The sequence below is a fragment of the Neomonachus schauinslandi genome, chromosome 8, assembly GCF_002201575.2.
Source record: "Neomonachus schauinslandi chromosome 8, ASM220157v2, whole genome shotgun sequence".
Classification (NCBI taxonomy): Eukaryota; Metazoa; Chordata; class Mammalia; order Carnivora; family Phocidae; genus Neomonachus; species Neomonachus schauinslandi.
This window is the reverse complement of record NC_058410.1, coordinates 80,124,101-80,143,103: the sequence shown is the minus strand read 5'-3', so window position 1 is coordinate 80,143,103 and position 19,003 is coordinate 80,124,101.

Below are 19,003 nucleotides of genomic sequence, written 5' to 3'. Positions count from 1 at the left end.
AGCCCAATGCGGGGCTCGATCCCAGGACCCTGGGATCATGACCTGAGCCGAAGGCAGACGCTTATTGACTGAGCCACCCAGGCGCCCCTAAAATTGTGCATCTTAAAGATTGACTTGATAGTGGTATGCACTGGGAACTGGATAATGTGAGAAGACTAGAAATTCAGCAATGAATTCGAATAGTTGAAAAAGAACATCATGATGAAATGAAGCTGGAATAGGATGAGAGCATGTGAATGAACAGGAAGAGGATATCTGGGAAACTGGGTAGATCCTGGGAGCCATTCATTTCCCAACTCATGCTATGAGGCCGGTATTAACCAGATACAAAGACCAGACAAAAAACATTATCGGAAAATAAAACTACAATATCCCTTGCTGACATAAGTTCAAAGATCTTTAACAAAATATTAGCAAAAACAATCTATCAATATATAAAAATAAAAAAAACTGATACCATGTACAAGTGTGATTTATGCCAAGAATGCTATTAATTTACCTTTAGAGATTTTCTCAGTGTTCCACTCCATTCTCGGTTTTCAGCAGACCCCGCACATGTGACGGGGTCATCACTGGGCCTGTTTGCGCAAGACTGTCTCAGTTTTAGCAGTCCTAATTCCCAGAAACCCTTCCCCAGAATGCAACAAGTCCTGGGTCATTGAAGATGGGGCCAGAAAGTTGGGGGAAATGTACAAAACTCATAGTTGCAGCCCCTAAAATAGTGGCTGAAACGAATCCTGTTTTTAGCATCAAATGGATACAAGATAATCTACTTTCTGTAGCTGCTGTCCTTATATTTTTGCCTCTTCCCCAATCCATTATTGCATCTAGAGTATATCAAGTGATTTGTTGAATTGCAGCTACAACAAAATGTCCCTCTCCTGCTCTTAGAAACTTTGCTTTGAAAATAGAGTTTCCAGTCACTTTTTTTTTATTTCTATGAAGATTTGAATGAAATGTAAGAAAATATGAAACTAAAGATTGTTGATATTTTGTCCAAATGCAATATAGACTTTGCTTGACTATCTGCATATTTGGCAGACAGTGAAAATTAAATTTTGACAAATTTAACCCACTCTGTAAACTTCTTATGAAGGAAAATTAAAAAAAGTTTTATCTACTAAGTGTTCTACACACCTGGTACACATCACTGTTAAAAGGGGGGGATAGGGCGCCTGGGTGGCTCGGTTGGTTAAGCGACTGCCTTCGGCTCAGGTCATGATCCTGGAGTCCCGGGATCGAGTCCCGCATCGGGCTCCCTGCTCGGCAGGGAGTCTGCTTCTCCCTCTGACCCTCCTCCCTCTCATGCTCTCTGTCTCTCATTCTCTCTGTCTCAAATAAATAAATAAAATCTTTAAAAAAAATAATTAAAAAAAAGGGGGGGATAATTTGCTTGTGATGTTGAGGTTTTCATGGAAGTTTTTATTTAGTTTTTGGTTTAATCAAAATGTGATTTATTTTACTTTATTGAAATAAAAGGAGATAGTCTCCTTAGACGTGTCTATAGAATGAAAATATGTAGGTTGCTACAACTCACAAAGAAAAAGACTTCTTTGGAAATAAGAACACTTTAGAATTCAAAAACATGTAACCAGATAAGGGCAACTAATTTAAGCACAACTTGCTCATCATTTCTTTACCAAAACTATGACCTTTTTGGAATTCAACTTTCATGTGTTCAAATGACCTCTGTATTTCAAAACCATTCTCCCTGAGAAAGAGAAGTTTAAATTATGATGATATCCATTGTGCTTCAGAGTATTTAAAAAATGTTAGACATTTTAAACATGGACAGCTTATCTAATGAACTTATAGATCCAAAGGACCTTACTGACACCATTTTGTCTACCAAAATAAGCTTATAGATGCAAAGTATGCAGGCCATTTTTTGGAGAACTGGAAACTAATTCCTAAATGTCCACAAAGCTTATTACTAGTAAGTAAAATATTAAGTGTCCCATACTACAATGTTTTTTCAAGAGGATACTTAGTTTGACTTTGTCACACTGGACTTATACCAGAAAAGCAGAATAATGAAGACTTGATAAAAAGCAAAGCAGAAAATTAGAATAAAGTTTATAAATGACCATAGTCAATTTTACCACTACATAAAAAAGAAGGATTTTTTTTAAGGCTTTGGGCAGTTCAAAGGAGTATTATTGGAAGAGGAAAGAAAAAGAGTATAAATATCCCACTGTACATGGGGGAAAAACCGCCATTGTTATTTTTTATTAAATATATATAACATTTCTTTAACTAATTTATATTCTCCTTTAAAACTCCTGTATTTAAAAAAAAAACAAAACTCTTGTATTTTTGTATAGTTGGACTTTTAGTTTATTGAAATGGAAGGAGATAGAATCCTTAGATATGTGCCTATAAAATGGCTATGACATAATAGTATAACCTACCCAATTTGAATATCCAATAGAAAAAAATAAGTTAAAATCAATTGCTGTATCAGAGGACACAAACATTAAAAAATATTGTTATAGTTTTCCTCATGCATATTATTTGTTTAATTAGTGTTATTAATTACTAATTGCTGCCATTAACTGGTCTTATCATTGTGTTGATTACCCAAGAGCATTTATGTAACAAAAAAGGAACAAAAAGTTCATAAAAACATATCATTTCAAGTAAATATCAATTTGTCATATTTTCACGTTAAAATATATAATGACTTACTATGCATTATGTTATTATATTAATTTTTGCTGTTGTTCTTGTATGGCCGTGTCTGTGGTTGGCTCTCTAAAAAGTTGATTATCCCACACCTGTACCAAAAGGGAAGTTGCTGTCCATGGTCTTCACCTTCCCCAGCAGTAAGCTGATGTGGCTTTGTTTCTTAGTGCTAGGGTTGTTTCTTGGTGCTAGGGTTTTCATAGGGACAGGAAGTTTCTCTGTGACCTAGGTTCAGCCTCAGTCTTAACAGGTCTAGTGAACTGGGCATTGGGCATTCGTGTTAGCCTTTTTTTTTTTTTCCGTTAGCATTCCTACCACTCCTATCGATGATAGCAACCTATGCCTCTACTCTGCGGTGCATCTTGGACAGGAGAGTATTTCTTCTTCTCAGCAATAACAGACCTCTGCTTGGTATTGGAACAGGATCCTAGTCCCACACTTGTTTCTCAGGAGATGACTAGATTGCAATGTGTAATAAATGTTATCATGATATGCCCCAGAGATTTGGATGTTGCTTATTACAGAGGATAGCCTATGTTGTCTAATTCACCTTAATTCATGATTTTTGTCTCTGTTTTCAATTCCTCAGTCATTACTTTATTTGTATTTGTTGCATCAACATTAAATGTTTGGAGGTAGATTTTGCTGGGTGTGTTTTTCAGTTATGTTTTATTTGCATCAAGCTCAATCTCCCTGTTAGTCTGACTTATATGTAAATCCTACTAGTTCATCAGATCCTCCACCGTTAAGTTTTCATCTCAGTGTATCAGAACCATGTGGGTGTTTATCTAAAATAAATGATTCTTTTTTAAAAAATAAATACTTATTCGAGAGGTTTTGAGTAAGGCTGAAGATTCTGAAGTTTAAAAATTTCCCCAAGTAGAACCCTAAATGATCTGATGCTGTGTTTATTCTGTTTCAGTTTACTTCCCTGTCCTTGAGGCCTTGGCCTTGAATGAATTCCTTAGGAGTGGAATCAACTTAGACATGGAAAGTCTCCCAGACACTAATGGTGTATTCCTGCCTTGGTCCCTTGTTGCCATATCCTGCCCAGAATTAGAAGATTTTTCTAATTTGATGGACCAAGTGATACACATCTCAACAAGATTGAATGGCAAACCCCGATTCCTCCAACAGATAATTTTCAGTAATTTTACCTATTGTACAAGGTAGGAGAGCCAGTTGAATTCACAAAAGTGAAGAGCTGTTAAAGCCAATCTGAATGACTATGGCATATTATTAACTTGGTTTTGAGATTCTTTGTAGATATTTCCCCTATTGATGTGTTTGTCATTTGATCCTCTAGCACAATTAGAATTATTTTCCTTGCTTCTTCTAAGTCATTTTGAAGACCTACTGTTTTGCTAGGTGTCACCTTTTCTTTACATTCTTCTAAATTCTGTCTAATATTCATATAATTTCCTTAAGCAAGCCCATTGTTTTAACATTTTTAATTCACCTTGGGGGAGTCTGGGTGGCTCAGTTGGTTAAGGAGCTGACTCTTGATTTCGGCTCAGGTCATGATCTCAGGGTGGGGAGGTCAGGCCCTGGGCTGGCACTGGGGGCGGAGCCTCCCTCCGTCTGCCCCTCCCTGCCCCCCCCCATTTGAACATGCTCACTGGCATTTTCCCTTTCTTTCTAAAAACTATAATAATAATAAAATAAAAAAATAAGTTCAATTTGTATCCTTTTTAGTACATTATTTTTAGCCCCCAACTATGTGTATTTCTTCTTGAGATATTTTCTTAACATTTCATTGCTGTCAGTAAGTGTCCTAAACAAAGCTTTATCTGATGATTAGTCATTTTTTCAGTGACATATCTCACTTTATAGGGAAGGTAGGAAAAGATGCTTTCATTTTATTTTATTTTATTCTTTAGTTGTAATGAGCTATTCCATTATTTATCATTTAAACTGAGATGTATTAACTCAGTACTAGATTTCATATCATCAAAGTAAACAAAATATTTTTATTTCAGCTAGCATACTGATAACACTTAAGAAATATATGCAAATGTGAGTAGCTAGAATAATAAATATGTAATTGAGAATAGCCCTTTCAGAAATAGAAAAAATAATAATTCTTTGGATTATAAGATTTAGGGCTTAATGTTCCAAAAAACAAAGATAATATTTAGATTTATTAAAAATAAGCTTAGCAGATTTTATTGAGATTTTCAAATGATTGTTTGTTAAAAAAAAAAAGAGGACGAAATATTAAGGAAGATGGTAAATATTCCATGAAGAGCTACTACATAAGCTTTTGTGAAAAAAATTGGTCAGTTCAGTTTGTCCTCAAATCAATTATGATTCAATAACAAGCTCAACCTGTCTCCCTTTTGGTTGTAGCTTGACTAAATTGATTTTGTTATTTTGACAGAGTGTGGTTATAGCCTAAGTACTGAGCTTATTTGAGGCATCATAAAGGGGTTGCTTTAGTACATTTAAGATAAACCTCTATTGCATGAATATACTTTTTATTCTCACATTATCTGGCATGCAATATCTTTCACATTAATAGATAAAGTGATGTAATCATGATTAGATCCAGTGTATAATTTTTCAATAATGAAAAGAAATGACAAACTTAAAGGCTCCCGAAAGTTATTTATAAATTTCAAATTTGATGATTACATTTAAGAAATAATTGTTGTCAAATGAATTGTTAAACACTACATCAAAAACTAATGATGTACTATATGTTGGCTAACTGAACATAATAAAAAAAAGAAAGAAAGAAGTAATTGTAAATTGTAGATACTCCAGATTTTTCTTTGGAAGTTACTTTTAATAATAAATAAGACTGATACAATTAGAGATCTTGGTAAGGGGAAATATGGGAATGTTATAGAACCAGTTATCAGTTATATACCAATTTGAAGGTTCATGAAGCATAGTTTCATCTTTATTGATTGCCCTGACAAATATATGCTCATTCATACACAGATTCTTGCCCACCCCTAATATTTAGTACCCTTGTTGGTCATCTTCCTTCTTTTCCCAGCCCTGACACCCCTACAAGTTGCAAGTAGCCTCTTGCACATGCATGTGGATACTCAGCCATATGCCCAGACTCTTTCTATTCACCTTCTCCCAGATAACTAACAGCTCAGACCACTCTCAGGAAGCCTGATGTGGGAGAAAGGATCATGCAGAACTTACACATAGGCTAGAAAGCTTGTTTAGGTTGGAATTCTGGAGAACATGCTGGAGTATGAGCTACAAATGAACATGTCTTAGTGTCTCCATTGACTCCTTCCCCTGTAGGTGGGATGCATTCAGAGACAGATCAAACTGGTACTCTTTAATGCAAAGGGCCTAGATTAGGGTCTAGTACATGTTTCTATCTGTCTAATATGTTGCAGTATGTGGAGCATCACAAGGTGGCCATTTCCAGTAAAATAGCAGAATTCCTGCTATGTGATTACAGTTCATTACTGTTGATTGAATGCCTCTAAGTGTCATCTCTATAAATTTTTAACCAGAATCTTGAAAAACCTGCTAGCTTCTCCCTTCCCTTGTTTGGCAGTCTAAAAAACCTGATCCTCAAATTAATATTTTCCAGACTTAGTACATCAGAAATTAAAGCCCTAGAATAGAAGATAACTCCCTTATATGTTTTCAACTAATAAGGGATGACTATCTAGCACTCTTTGACTGTCCTGGCAGTGTATGCAAAAACTGTATACATTGTGATAAAGAGATTATCAAAATTCTTTACATCAGGCTCTTATTTGGAGACTTACACAGAAAAACAGATGTACACACACACTTTTTTTTCCCATAGCTTATCAGCCATTTCCCCGAAATTCTAATTTTAATTTTTTTTGGTAATTGTCTAATGGCATAAATTTATTCTTTAGCTATTTAATATTAGCACAGACATATGGGGTCAAATGGACTTACGTTCAAATCTTGGCTCAACTTACCAGTTTTAAGATTTAGGACTGAGGGTCAATTCCTTTATCTGAAAATAGGGACTAAAATATCTAGTTCTAATGATTGTTCATAGGATTAAATGAGAAAGTATGTGCATATTTTCTACTATTTAATAAGCACTCAATAAATGGTGTTATTATCACTAACACCATGGTTATTAGTCCTGCTATTTCTTTCAGAATTAGAGCATTTCTTTTAGACCATTAACTGATACCAATTATTACCATTACTTGCATAATTTCTTTGTGTAAAAGCTGTTTTGTCAAGTCACGGTTAATAAAATTACCAAAAACATACCTGCTCCATATTATTATCCACGTTATGCCATCCTCAATGCTCAAAGGCATGTTCTCAGGCATTGTCCCTTCAAGAAATGACATCACAGTTCCCCAGGGTAGCTCAGTTGGTTAAGCATTTGTCTTCGGCTCAAGCCTTGATCTCAGGGTCCCAGGATCAGGCTCCCTGCTCAGCAGGGCATTTGCTTCTCCATCTCCCTCTGCCCCTCTCCCCTCTCGTGCTCTCTCTCTCTCTCAAATAAATCAATAAAATCTTTTAAAAAAAGGACATGACATCACATCAAAATCTAATTTTGGCATTCAACTCTAAGTCTCTTTACCAGGTTATACCAGAGTCCTCTCCCTCTTTTATCCCACATGCTTCTGACTAATTTCCCCACATGTCTCTTTCAGTAAAGCAGGGCTAGAGCCAAGGCAAGGATGAAGTTTCCTGAGAATCAGTGCCAGTGCTCACAAGGCACAGTATGTCTATAGGTTTCACTATGGGTTGCTGAAGGGAAGATACTGAAATATTGTCTGATGGCAAAGCTGAGATTAAATTCCAGATAGACTGTCACCAAGTTCTCAACTTAATAGAAGTAGGCAGTGAGAAAGAATCTAGGTGTTAAGAGTCTCGCCTTAAAACCAGGGACAGTAGAAGGTAAAACCCAAAAAAGTCCCCTGAAAAATAAGGTTCTCATTGCTTTTACTTTCAACTCTCTTCCTTTTGGGCCATGCCTTATGGACACGCAAGATTTTCCTCTTTACTTCCACCTCTGTGAAATGGTGTTGCCTGGAGTAGGAATAGTGTGATGAATAGGAAAGGAGAGATTCATAGAATTTTTTGTGTGGGGTGAGAAAAAGGGAGAATTCAAGCATAAGCCAAAGTTTAGGTCTCAGCTTGAGCAACTTGATGGATAGTGGCACCATTTATTGAGAAAACAGAAGATTGGATAGAGGTGTGTGGAAATCAAGAGTTCTCTTTTGAATGAGATTAAGATGCCTATTAGTCCTACAGGTAAATTATGTGTGTGTGTGTGTGTGTGTGTGTGTGTGTGTGTGTGTATATATATATTTGACTACTATGTCATGGGTCAGTTTATTTGTTGATCTCCTAAATTTGTTTGTAATATAGTAGTTCACATGATATTATAATCTGTATGGGATAATGACCACATTTTTTAAGCACTCAAGGTAGTTTGGTCTTATTGAAGTATAATTGGTCAAGTGAATTGAAGTAATTAATGGTTGTTCATTATTAGTTATGTTTCTTAACATGTTTCCAGAAAATTAACTTCTAAATTCAATTTATTCCCTGCAAGAATTAATGTAATCATATGTAATGAAATCATAATCAAGTTGCTTATGGCAGCAAGAACATGCTTTGAAAGTTTAGATTAACAGCCAATACTTGCCAAGACATTGCTTATTGAAAGAGATTAAATACTACATCAAAAACTAATGATGTACTGTATGGTGACTAACATAACATAATAAAAAAAGGGATTAAATAAAGGATTAAACAATAAAAGATTTAAAAGGGGGTGAAGGTCCCAAACCTATCTTTAAAATACAAGCTATTGTAGAGATTTGGGAGCCACCATGGATACTATGAAATGCTTACAAATATTAAAAGACTGGTTCATCTAGGAAAAAACAAGTAGATGTGAGTAAAATATGAATCTATGTCCAGACAAAAAAATTAAAGCTCAGATCCTAAAATAAGCCTTTTGAAAACTAAGATCAGAATTGGTACAACTTAGGAATTGAAACTTAAAATGAACTCCTGCTCAGCAAAAGTGATTTCATGGCTCTTCTCTTCATGGAGTAGCCAGACACAAGTATGTGTAGCCTTACTGTTTAATGTGTGCAAACAATCAGTAAAGAGGTTTTATGGTTCTCTGATACATGGGTGGGGTGGTGGGTATGAGATTTAAGGTTACTGTGATTTTGCTATGGCGATGCAGCATAAAGTTGGAAGACAGTGCCTTGGAAGCCAGACCAATCTCAATTTGAAGTATATAGTCCTTCCATGGTTCCACATTGCCTTAGGCAAATTACTTCCTTCGTGCAGTTGAGTTTATAGTGCTTACTTTCCAACATTTTTGAGTTTCAAATGAGTTTTCATATGTAAAGTACTTAGCACAGTGCCTGGTGCACAGTAAGCAGTGAAAAAATAAAATGATTCCCTAATCATTATTATTACTATTTTTCTTCTGACTGTGGCAAGTGTAACAATGGGAGCCTTATATATGTGCTTTGCCTAGCTCTTCTGGGAAATTAGAACAAGTTCCGAAGAGTTCTATTGGCCTGTTATCTAAGACATCACAGGAAGAATATTATTCAAGGAAAGGAGACTGACAGAGATACAGGCCCCACATTTTCCAAGATTGATATTCCAAGCAAATAAAACTGTAAACAAGTTTTCTAGGAATATTGCGCCAGTAGCATCAGGGAAATCACTCTGAAATAAGAGGCATTTCAGTCTGAAACAACTTGAATAGCGAGGAATCACAGTGAGTTTGTAGCTAAAGAGGTAAGACTAAATTTAGGTAGTTGAGCTCTAAACAAACACCAATAACTATAATTCCAGGACACCTGAGGTAAGATAAAGGGATTTTATTTCTAGTTTTGGAGGATCAAATCAGGATCAGTGACAGTTGAGGCGCTAGATGACTGGTTAGGGTAGTCCAGGGAGCAGCGATAATAACAATAAAGACAGAATTGAGTAAGGGAAGCTCTTACCGACAGCTAGAGTAGGAAAGAGGAAGCAAGAGCACTAACAACAAGAGGACAAAATCAGGTTAGCACCTGGGAGAAACTCTGGGATCTGGAACGTCAAATCTCAATAGTTAACAGTGATAGTAATAGTAATGAATAGTTATGACCAATTGATAAATTCATTTAAAAAGGCAATTTAATAAGACCAAAGAAGAAATAATATCTGATTAGTCCCATATCTGTTAAAGAAATTGAATTAATAAAAATACCAAAATAAAAACTTCAGGCCCAAATAACTTTATAGGTGAATTCTTTTTTTTTTTTAAAGGTTTTATTTACTTATTTGTCAGAGGGAGAGAGAGCACAAGCAGGGGGAGCGGCAGGCAGAGGGAGAAGCAGGCTCCCTGCTGAGTAAGGAGCCCAATGCGGGACTCGATTCCAGGACACCAGGATCATGACCTGAGCCAAATGTAGCCACTTAACTGACTGAGCCACCAAGGTGTCCCTATAGGTGAATTCTATTAAATAGTTACAGAGAGAACAATACCAACTTTATAGACACTTCCGCAAAATATAAATGGGAGAAACACTTCCTAGCTTATTTTATGAGTTTAGCATAATCCTAAGAAAATCTGAAAAATAAACAGTAAGAAAATATATTGCCAATTCTCATAAAAATTAGAAATTTAAATTCAGCAATGTGTAAAAAGCTTAATACACCATGACCAAATGGGATTCATTCCAAAAATACAAGGTCAGTTTGGTATTTGAAAATCAATTGAGTTATTGTATTAGTCATATTAATCTAATTAGGGATAAAATTATATGAGCAACTCAATAGATGTAGGAAATCATTTGACAATGTTTAAAATGTTTAAAGGAGGAACTAAAGCTCTTTGAATCTTTTTTAAAATCTAGACATGTCATATACAAATAAATACATGTGTAATATTCATGTATTATTCAAAGAGTACTATGTAATAATTTTTAGCTTCTTTTGTAAAATTGTTGCAAAGTACTGACTTTTAAAATAAGTGCTAATTTTTTTTTCAGTGGATTGGGATCCTCTGGTTATTTGGTAAAAGACATTTAATGTTGAATTAAAATATTTTAAAAGCTTTTAAAATCATTAGGATTTCTTTTTTTGATTGTGGTGTTCTAACTTATATCAGACAATCTTGTGAATAATAAAGAAATATACAAAAAATTATTACAAGTGAAATTATGTTTGATTGTCACCAAAGCATCAAGATATTGAGGAGTCAAAGATTCTAAAGCAACATGAAATGGAGGAATCATTCTGACATTCAGAGCCATTATTTCTTTTGAGACACCTGCCAAATTTTGAACAGTTTCAGTCTAAAGGTTGAAATCCAACAATTAAATAAATCTAGCAAGAGAGGATTTAACTGGCAATGAAGCCAAGGAGAAATCAGAGATCAGGAGGCTTAGAAGGTGAGCCATTTTATAGGGACATGGAACAAACATCAGAGTTGGGCCAGTCATAGAGGAGAGCTTCTAAACACACTAGCGTTTCACTTGGAACAGGTAGGGCTAACTAGAAATAAATCTCCCACCACAAATTCTGAAGCCGTTTCTAATTAGCTCAATCTCAAACTGGATTGGTGTCAGATGCCCCAACTCTAAAAACTTGCCAGAAAGAAAAGAACTTCTCTGTAGCAAGACAAAACATCACCTATTTTCTCTCATTATTCCTATAAATTTTTGAATGCTATGTCCAGCATTCAATTAAAATTACCCAGCATTCAAGAAACAAGACCAAATGTATAAACATTAAAGAAAATAGAGAATACAGAAAGATATCTAAGGAGATACAGAAAGTGGTGTTATGTAACATAGAATTTAAATAAATCTCAAGAAATTGAAATTAACACAGAGAATTTCAGCAGAAAATTTGAATTTGGGAGTTAAAAAAGAGAATCAAATATAAATCGTAGAACCAAAAAATACAATAATTGAAAGAAATTAAGAACTTGAAAGGTTAGTTTAGCATCAGATTAAAGACTTGAAGAAATGATCAGTGAACTGGAATAAAAATGTGGAGACCAGGGGCGCCTGGGTGGCTCAGTTGGTTAGGCATCCAGGTCGTGATCCTGGAGTCCCGGGATCGAGTCCTGCATCGGGCTCTCTGCTCAGCGGGGGGTCTGCTTCTCCCTCTGACCCTCTTCCCTCTCGTGCTCTCTGTCTCTCACTCTCTCTCTCTCAAATAAATAAATAAATAAAATCTTTAAAAAAATGTGGAGACCATAGTAAAAATAAAAAGATACAAAATATAGAGATCAATTAAAAGGTCTAGCATACCTGTGTTTGGAATCCAAGATAGAAAAAGAGAATCAGGCAGAAGCAATGCCTAAGTGATGACAACTAAGAATTTTTCACAATAGACTAAAAGTATAAAGTTACAAATTCAGAAGCTCTACAAACCCCCAACAGCATAAAGAAAACTATACCTAAGCACATAGTAGCAAATCGGCTGAAAAAGAAACACAAAAATGAAATCTTAGAAGTAACAAGATGAAGACACATTTCCTTCAAAGATATGACTAAGAGCAACTACTGAATTCTCATCTAAAATAGTGAAAGCTAGGGGCGCCTGTGGGGTTGTCTGTTAAGCGTCTGCCTTTGGCTCAGGTCAAGATCTCAGGGCCCCCGGGACCCAGCCCCACGTGGGGCTCCCTGCTCAGTGGGGAGCCTGCTTCTCCCTCTGCTCCTCCCCGCCTGCTTCTGCTGTCTCTCTCTCTCACAAATAAATAAATAAAATCTTTAAAAATAAATAAATAAAATAGTGAAAGTTAGAAAACATGACTTTTTTTAAGTACTGAAATTACTACCATTCTAGAATTCCATACCAGTAAAAATACCCTTCAAAGATGAAGGACAATTAAAGACATTTTCAGTCAAACTAAAAATAAGGTATCAATAGCAGACCTGCACTCAGATGATAAAAATAGGATGCCGTTTTAAGCAGAAGAAAAATGATCGGAGGTTATGTGGGAAGATTAGGCAATGATGATTAATGTAGGTAAATGGAAATATTGTATAATTTAAAAAATGATGTTTCATGGATTAATAAAATATAGATGATTAAAATATGTTACTACAATAGCATAAATGCGAGAAACATACCAGATTTCAAGTGCCTTAAAGTTCTTGCATACCTAGAAAGTAGTAAAAGTAATAATTTATCTTAGAACTCAATAATGCATTTTTATGGATGCATGTGTTATTATCTTTAGAGTATGCACTAAAAGAATAGTAAAAGAAACTAGAGCTCACAAATTAACATAAGGGGAAAATGAAGTAACAAAATATTTAGTTTACCTGAAACACAATTGTATTAGTGTTCTGTTGCTACTCTAACAAATCACCACAAAATTAGTAGCTTAAAATAATACAGATTTAGTATCTTACAGTTCTGGAGGTCAGAAGTCCCAAATGCATTTTACTAAGGCAAAATCAAAGTATTGGTAGGGCTGAGTTTCTTGTGAATGACATAGGGGAAGAATCATTTCTTGAATCTTCTAGAGGCTGCCTTCATTTATTGTCTGATATCCTCTGTCCATCTTCAGCAACAGCAATAGCTTGTCTAGTTTTGTTCTTATCAGAACCCTCTAACTCCACTTCCATCATCATGTGTCCTCCTCTGATTCTCCTGCTCCTTCTTTCACTTATAAGGATACCTGAGATTATAGTTGGAACACCTGGATAATCTCTCCATTTCGAGATCCTTCACTTAATCCTTCTGCATGTTTTTTTTTTTTTGCCATACAAAGTAACATATTCACAGGCTCCAGCAATTGGGTGGATACCTTAGGAATAGGAAGGGGGGAGCATTATTCTGCTTTTCACAAGAAAGGGGAACAATAAGAAAAATAGAATTTATAATGATGTATAACTAAAAATTAATGAGATATAAACCCAAATACCTTAAAATTACATTAAATGTAAATGGACTTAATACTTAAAAGCAAAGATTTTCAGACAGAATATTTAGAAAATTGCATGCTGCTGAAAAGATATATACATATGTATATATATAATTTTGAAAGTAAAAAAAAAATCAGAACAAATTTACTTTAAGCAAGATGCATGAGTAAAGATAATAAGAGACATTTTATAATGTCCAGGGAGTCAATCCATCAAGTTAAAACAATTCTAAAAATTTAACCTTAAAATAGTCATTTCTTTTTCTGATCATAATGGAATCGTTCATCCTGAAAGAAACTATGGAAACCAGAAAACATTAAAAACAAACACACATAGCAATGACTGGAGAGTGATCAAAGCAAAATTTGAGGGTCTGTTAAATTTGAGGTAGATGCACACTGATGTAAGCCTCAAATATACCCATTTTTTTAAAAACAGTTTCGTTACTCAATTCACAACATGAACAGTGAAGTTCCGGTGAAAAAGGACAGTTTTACTGGAATAAATAGAGAAAGTTTGGATTTGGAATCTGCCAAAGCAGCTAAGACCTTCAGGGTAAATCTTGAAAAGAGGGAGTTCAGTGAACAGGCTTACAAGCCATTTGCAACTTTCCTCTCAAGACACTGACTTAGTTCTTTTTTTTTTTTTAATATTTTATTTATTTATTTGAGACAGAGAGAATGAGAGAGACAGAGAGCACATGAGATGGGGGAGGGTCAGAGGGAAGAGCAGACTCCCTGCAGAGCAGGGAGCCCGATGCGGGACTCGATCCCGGGACTCCAGGATCATGACCTGAGCCGAAGGCAGTCACTTAACCAACTGAGCCACCCAGGCGCCCAACACTGACTTAGTTCTAAGTCAAAAGTGCACGAAGTAAGATTTCAGTGACTCCAGATAGAAACAGTGACTAGAAGATTTGAATAGACAGCTCAGCAGCTGCAAAATACTTGAGAGGCAGACTTTGAGTACAAACTCTGCTATCATGGGGCGGGGGTGGGGGGTGGGTAGATGGGTGGTGAGACTTGGTAAAACCTGTGGGCTTTTTGTTGAAACTCCCACAAGACCACACAGTGGAAATGAAAAATTCCAGTCCAGAAATAAAATAAAAGCAAATATGTACTAACTCTATAAAAGCTGAAATCTAACATTTATGATGATCAGGTAAACATCTGGCACTCTAACAGCTTTTGAAGAGAAATCACCCCTTTTGGAAAAAGATAATGTCGTCCAAGACTTTTATATTTTTTCTTATTTAATGCTTAGTATTAAATTTAAAAAAAAAGAGAAGGCTGTCTAAAATATAATACTAAGTAAATCAAAATCAAAAAGAAAAAAATGATGAAAGAAGAGACTCATTGGTGATTTAGTTACTGTAATAACTAAAAAATAAAAAAATTTTAAAAAGGAATCTAAACAAATTCTTGCTTTTTAAAAATAAAATTCCTAGGGGGCCTGGGTGACTCAGTCAGTTAAGCATCCAACTTTTCATTTAGGCTCAGGTCATGATCTCAGGATTATGAGATCAAGCCCTGGTAGGGCTCTGCTCTGGGTGTGGAGCCTACTTAAGATTCTCTCTTCCTCCCCTCTCCCCAAGGTAGGCTCTCTCACCCTCTCCTTCATTCTCTAAATAGATAAATAAATAAATAAATAAATAAATAAATAAATAAATAAATATTATAAAAATAAAATTCCTTTTTTATTAAAAATGAAAAATAAAAGACACATATTAAACTGGAAGAGATGCTGGGATGAACAAAGGCAGATCACGATTTATAATCTCCTCACCCCAAAATGAAGAATGGCTGCTGTAAGTGAAATCTGAATTGGTGTCAAGTAGGGACAATGAGAAGTAGAGCCTGTAGCTGTCCCCTGGAGCAAAAGTCCTCTGTGGGGATGAAGGGAATAAAGGCCGTCCCTGACTAGATCCAACAAATAGAAAGTGTGGTCATCCTGGAGCTACACGAGCCCATTAAAATGATTTAGAGCCTGAATAGGTGTGTGACTGATGGATGAAATAAAATAAGAGTGATATTGGAAGAAAAAATATGGAAGTAGAGTTTTATCACCAGTCCATTTGGTGGGAATGAGATAAGAGAGCAAATTTTGGCAATTCCTGAAAGCAAGTGTAGGAGGCATCATCTCTCACTCGGTTGGAAGCTGGATAATGGGAAAGAAGGAGACACAGGTAACACACACACACAGAGAATATCAAGAACATGAAGTCCTTGAAAATATTTAATGTATATTTTCAAAGTGTCCTCAAAAATACATCTTTTTTTCCTGTTTCATGTGGGGTGCAATAAGTAAGCAAAACAGAGAAGGTATTCATTTAATGAGATTCTCAAGTGATAAAAGATATTTTCATTATTAAATACACTATGTAAAAACACCTAGGATTTTTCTCAATTTTCCCTTAATACATAAAAAAAAGTTTAAAATGGCCCATTTTTAAAATTTTTGTGTGATGAAAAATTGTATTTTCTCATATTTAGGATATAGTACCTTCTCTACTCTAATTATTATGTTCAGCCTACATTATCTTGTTGAGTTGTGTGGGTGATTACTGACACAAGGGAGAGACTCACTCTTTGATGTAGTAATTGTTAGGTGGTAAGATTTTTTGTTACATTTTACCTTACTTTTTCTTAGATTTTAAAAAATTCCTGCAATTACCTTGTATTGTTTACATGATGAGAAAACTAAAAGTATAGTAAAACAGAGTATATCTTTGCTTCATTCTTTCTTTCCAATTTGTATGTAGTTTGGCTTGGTTCATTTGAAAAGTTAAGAACTTTTGTTTTGAGATATATCAATGGTGGTAGATTTTTAATTTTTTTTTAAGATTTATTTATTTATTTGAGAGAGAGAGAGAGAGCACATTAGTGGGGGAAGGGGCAGATGTAGTGAGAGAGAGAGAGAGAGAGAGAGTCTTTTTTTTTTTTTAAAGATTTTATTTATTTATTCATGAGAGACAGAGAGAGAGAGAGAGAGAGGCAGAGGGAGAAGCAGGCTCCCAAGGAGCAGAGAGCCTGATGCGGGACTCGATCCCAGGACCCTGGGATCATGACCTGAGCCGAAGGCAGACGCTTAACCATCTGAGCCACCCAGGTGCCCGAGAGAGAGAGAGTCTTAAGCAGACTCCGTGCTAAGCACGGATCCCAAGGAGGGGCTCGATTTCACGACCCATGAGATCGTGACCTGAGCTGAAACCAAGAGCCAGGCACTTAATTGACTGAGCCACCCAGGCACCCCAATGGTGGTAGATTTTTAAATATACCACATTAAGGCTTGCCATGTTACTTACTGCTTTATGATAACTATTCGGGATAGAGATTAAATAAGGCAAATTCAATTTCAAAGTCATATAAATTTTTTTGAGATTAAAAATAATGGTTTTGATTCATCCATAAATGTGATATGCCCAGAAAACATATCTGTTTGTTGGAAGAAGACATATTCTTTAATGCACTGAGCAGTTTTAAGTGGCATGAGGCTGAATAGATAGGGGACATCTACCAGCCAGTCAGATTATCTGAATCAACTCCTCTCCTCGCATTCCAAAAAGGATGCTCAGTAATTTCTTACTGAATTAAATCAATTTCAAGAAGTGCTAATGTGCTAACTAAAATCAATAGAATATTCCCTGAAATATAACAAATACACTGCTGGTTTTCTCAAAGAGAAAAGTGCACAAATTTTAAGCATACAGTTCAATAGACAGATATAATGATACATATGTATTGTTAATTTTGTGATAAAATTCAATGAAACTTTATTTGTGGGAGAGACTTTTAGGATTTTCATTTGTCCTGTTACATAGTTACTTTTAGGGGGCCTCTGGGTCCATCGGGAGCCCCTGACTGACTGTAGGGAGCTGAGGAGCTGGAGGGGGAAAAAAAGTTGTGACAGGATGGAGGGAAGGATTAAGTAAGTTTTGAAGGGCAACTTATTAAAGGATTGAGAGGGGCTAATGAGAAGATTGAAGATGGTAAAAGGAGGAAGGAAGAAGAGAGGTGATAGGAAGGGAGAGGTCTTAGATGACTCAGTTTGGGAAGATCTTAAATTTCTCAAAGAAGTCAATCAAGTTCCAAATTATCTATAGTAAAATCACGCCAACAAGAAAGGAAGCAGACAGAATTAGTGTCAGAATGGTAGAGCATAGAGTGAAGGGGTTTAAGAAGGGAAGTTTCAGTTCACTGAGAAGCTCCCACATTTTAACTAATTTTTGTACCTCACAAACAAAGAAGCCTGGGACACTAACCCAGTCTCTATCTTACAGACAGTCCTCACAGAAGAGCTAGGAATCTCCCTCTCAAGCATCAGGAAGTAAATTCCTACTCAAAAAGAGCCAAAAATGTTCTTGCTCAATTACCTTTTAACCAAGAAGCATGGGGCTCTAACCCAGCCTCAAAGAATACACTCAGAATCTTAAGAATCAGAATCTGCCCTTACTTTGCTTCAATAGACCATCATCCAAAGCACCAGATCAGAAGCTGAAGTCACCAATGGATCCCTGATCAATCACTCAGGAGTGAAAACAAAGCCTTCAAAGTTGAAAACTTGGACTCTTGGGTGAGAGATCTAGGAGTCCAATGATAAGTCTGACCCTCTGCAAGTTTTAGGCATTATACTGTTAAAAAAAAATGATTCCAGTACTTGTTAAAATGGTAAGGGAGACCTTGTTCAAGACTATTGAAATAGCGGTATTATAATAGGGAAGAGAAATCTGGTTTACTTCCAAATACAAGGACAAATGGGGATTTAGAGCCAGGTAACAAGATGAGGGGGGAGTGAATGAAAAATTACTAAGGGTAGAAGGATTCTTCCTAAACTGACCTTAAAGGATTCTTGCTAAAGGCAGGCCAAAGACTTAGACATCAAAGGTGGGGGATGAAGAACTGGATTAGCTATCAAGGGTGGGGTGATTCTTGCTAAACTGACTTAGCAGACTTCTTTGCTAAAACTGGGTTAGGTAGGCGGAAGAAAAGACAGGATAAAGGTCATGGTCTAGTTGAGACAAGCTCTTAGAAGAATATGACTAAAGTTTGTCCAGAGAGAGAGTCTTTGGCAAACTGAATAAATGGTGGATGGATTAATGGATGAATAAAAGAGACTTCTAGAAAACATTGGTAAATAATTCCTTCAGCCTGCTAGGGGAGAAAAGAAAACAGAAAATCTTATTATTCAAAGCTGATTTATTGTCATAAAATGTTCATATTTCTTTTTTTCTTTTTTCTTTTCTTTCTTTATTTATTTTTAAAGATTTTATTTATTTATTTGAGAGAGAGAGAATGAGAGAGAGAAAGAGAGAGCACATGAGAGGGGGGAGGGTCAGAGGGAGAAGCAGACTCCCCGCCGAGCAGGGAGCCCGATGCGGGACTCGATCCTGGGACTCCAGGATCATGACCTGAGCTGAAGGCAGTCGCTTAACCAAC